Source organism: Schistocerca americana, chromosome X (genome assembly GCF_021461395.2).
Source record: "Schistocerca americana isolate TAMUIC-IGC-003095 chromosome X, iqSchAmer2.1, whole genome shotgun sequence".
Classification (NCBI taxonomy): domain Eukaryota; kingdom Metazoa; phylum Arthropoda; class Insecta; order Orthoptera; family Acrididae; genus Schistocerca; species Schistocerca americana.
Genome location: NC_060130.1, coordinates 217,986,363 through 217,990,111, shown reverse-complemented (window position 1 = coordinate 217,990,111; position 3,749 = coordinate 217,986,363). Strand labels below are relative to the sequence as shown.

The window sequence follows — 3,749 nt, the reverse complement described above, 5'->3', positions numbered from 1 at the left end:
AATATTCTTTTTCTCTAGACAGTCACCACACTGCTTTAATTGTTTGATATTTTCCATGTAAAAGATGTAAAATTTAATAGGAAAAACAAAATTTTTAAAAAATTTTCATGGAGTGAATTCCAGATCATGACGTTAGTTGTTCCTATTTTGAACTTTCTTCAAACCTTTATATTTCAGTTTTATCTGTTCTTTTTCAGTTAACTATAAATCCCAATCAGTAATTAAATTATGTAATCTATGTGGTAAAATAATCTGAAAATCGTTATCAAGTTTCATACAAATATTTTCTCCATACCTAGTATTTAAATATTCAAATCCAGTAATATTATATAAAACATTTATCTCTCACTCACTTAATGTTTTAATCTGTTTCGAAACACTTGCATTGTTGAGCTTATTGATTAGAGTCTCTTATATAGAAACATTTTTATTCGATTTTTTTAATAATTTGTAATGTCCGTATGGTAATGTATCTATTTTATTTACGAAAACATATCTTCTGTCACATGACAACTCAATGTTCCCTTGTTTGTTTCAACTATATAGACTTCATGTTTTTCACTTCCAAACATATAAATTTTGCTGTACTGAACCCGATTGTTGAACAAATAATCTTTACAATCTTCTAAGCTTATTCTATGTTTAACAATACATTTCATAACTCCTTTAGATTTTTTCTCTATTTTGTCGCCAACTTTATAAGCATACAGTTTTACTCTCAAGACACAAAGTCTTCCTTTATTTTTCCATTGCATTCATCTTACATTTTTCCTACAAATTTCTTGTGCACTTGTGGAATACTATAAATATTATCTATTGGATAATCACTTGTATCAAAGTAATCATGCGTCGATTTCGTATCTTGTACAAATCTCAAAAACAAAAGTTGTTTAATGTGCGTTGCGTAATATGTAGCATCTGTTAAAAAAGCATGCCTCTCAGATATTGTCATTTAAATATTGTTCGAGATGACTTGCAGTTAGTTTCCTTTTACGCAAGGTCGTCTACATGCATTACAAATTGAACTATTAGTTTTTAAGATGATAAATTTATTAATAATATTACCATATATTCTCTTTGTAGGCGGTACGTTACACACAGCTACCCAATATGAACTGCCCTAGACTTTGTAATGCTACCCATTCGCACATTAAAAGTATGCGAAATGATGTCATTAAAGCTACTATCCCAACATATACAGCAGCTGGAAATATTTATCTCATACCTGGTACACCAATGACCCCAAAGGTTTCACACATCCTGTTTAAACAAATCTAAGTTTCGTTTGCAGTAAGAATAAAGAAGTCTCAAGGTTGGACTGATTTAAGATCATTGTTTTACCATGGTAAATTTTATTTTCCTTTCACTTACTCTAACTATATGGTATCCCAAAAACTAAAGCTACACCCTATACCATTTCGAGTTGGGATACATACGTTTCAAGCACCAGTTGTATAGAAAACAGTGTACTATATATAACAGTGTAGATGAGTCGTGAAAATGGGTTGTTTTGTTTCCTTCCTTGCAGTACGTTTTCATTACGATAGGACTACAATTAAACAACTACACATTGTTTCTACTAAGTGATATTACAAAAACTAAAATAAAACGCTTTCTCCGAGTCTTCTTTCCTACACAGTTGTCATCATGTCTTCTGCTTGGTTTGATGCGGCCTGCCACGAATTTGCTGGATGTCTGTCTTCCGCTATAGTTTTTATCCTCCACAGCTCCCTCTGGTACCATGTAAGTTATTTCCTGATGCCTTAGCAGATGCCCTATGATCCTCCACCTCCTTCTTGTTTTCAGTGTTTGGTAAATATTCGTTTCCTCACCGATTCTTTAGAGAATCTCCTCATTCCTTATCAGCCTACCTGGTTTTCAACATCCTTCCGCAGCTCCACATCTCAGATTCTTTTATTCTCTTCTCTTCTGTTTTTCCCACAGTCGATGTTGCACTGTAATACTATGCTGTGCACCAAACGCACATTCTCAGAAATTTCGTCCTGAAATAAAAACCTATGTGTGATACTGGTAGACTTCTCTTCGCTAGGAATGCCTCTTTACCAGTGCTAGACTGCTTTTTATGTCGTCCTTGCTCTGCCCGTCATGGTTTATTTGGCTGCCTAGGTAGCACAATTCCTTAACTTCGTGACCCCCAATTCCTCTGTTCTCTGTTCTCATTCCTGCTACTTCTGATTACTTTCATCTTTCTTATATTTACTCTCTATCCATATTCTTTACTCAGACTTTTCATTCATTCATCACATCCTATAATTCATCTTCGCTTCCATTGAGGATAGCAATGGCATTAGCAAATCTTATCATAGATGTCCCTTCATCATTAATTTTAATTCCACTCTGCAACCTTTCTTTTAATTTACGTCATATCTTCTTCGATGTTGGGGCAACGGCCTTGCCACAGTGGATACACTGGTTTCCGTCAGATCACCGAAGTTAAGCGCTGTCGGGCGTGGCCGTCACTTGGATGGGTGACCATCCGAGCCGCCATGCGCTGTTGCCATTTTTCGGGTTGCACTCAGCCTCGTGATGCCAATTGAGGAGCTACTCGACAGAATAGTAGCAGCTCCGGTCAAAGAAAACCATCATAACGACCGAGAGAGCGGTGTGCTGACCACACGCCCCTCCTATCCGCATTCTCAGCTGTGGATGACACGGCGGTCGGATGGTCCCGATGGGACACTTGCGGCCTGAAGACGGAGTGCTTTTATTCGATGTTGAGACTTTACATTAAGGGGGAAAGACTACATCCCGGTATTACACTCACTGTAATCCGTTTTTAATCCGATGCACTTCCTTCCCGGTCTTCCACTCTTATTGCTCCCTCTTGGTTCTTGTACGTATTGTATACTAAACGTGATTCCCTACGCCTGTTTTTCTCAGGATTTCGAACATCTTGCACCATCCTAGGTTGTCGAACGCTTTTTCCAGGTCGACAGATCCTATGAATGTGTCTTGGTTTTTCTTCAGTCTTGCTTCCTTTATCAACTGTAACGTCCTAACTGCCTCTCTGGTGCCTTTACCCTTCCTAAAACCAAACTGTTCGTCATATAACAGATCCTCAATTTTTTCCCATTCTTCTGCATATTATTCTTGTCAGTAACTTGAATGTATGAGCTGTGAAGCTGATCTTCCGATATCCCATCACAGATTAGGATATACATGCTGTTCTAAAAATCAACAGTGCTTGGTGCGATGCAGTCGCTAAAGTAAATTTGCTTTTTTACATGTCAACTATCGGATAATCTTAAGGCTTTATAATATGATGTTATTATATTATGTGTCATTCGCCCCATACAGGTACCTAAATCTTTTTTTTTTTTGTGCCAGAGAACAGCTAAATCAAGACATAATGGCATATAGCAGTGTGTGTGAGAGTCCTGAAGAGCCGACTGTTTGGCTCTTTCGGAGGAACGCATACCTTTAGAGGAACGAATACATTGACTAGTTTACGTTCATTGTCGCTGGCTGTAGGTTGTCTTCGGCTCGCTTGGTTACTGTCACATGTTGCAGAGTGGCTACTCCTCAGCAGAAATCATTTTGTGTGGTCGAGATTGTGAGATGTAATTTCGTGATTACACTGCAAAGACGTTTCAGATTGAGGTACCGAAATCATCCTCTGAATGGTTGGAACTTGGCAGGTAGTATTGACAATTTGTAGACACAGGATGTGTATGTAAAGGAAACAGTCCTGGCCACCCTTTTGTTTCCGACGAGCATGTCGCACGGAC

The 3,749-nt window shown here is 37.8% G+C and overlaps 1 pseudogene; it reads left to right on the top strand.

Annotated features, from left to right (window-relative positions):
- Positions 1 to 2,403: 2,403 nt before the first annotated feature.
- Positions 2,404 to 2,521, top strand: LOC124557409 (annotated as a pseudogene).
- The last annotated feature ends 1,228 nt before the right edge of the window (positions 2,522 to 3,749 follow it).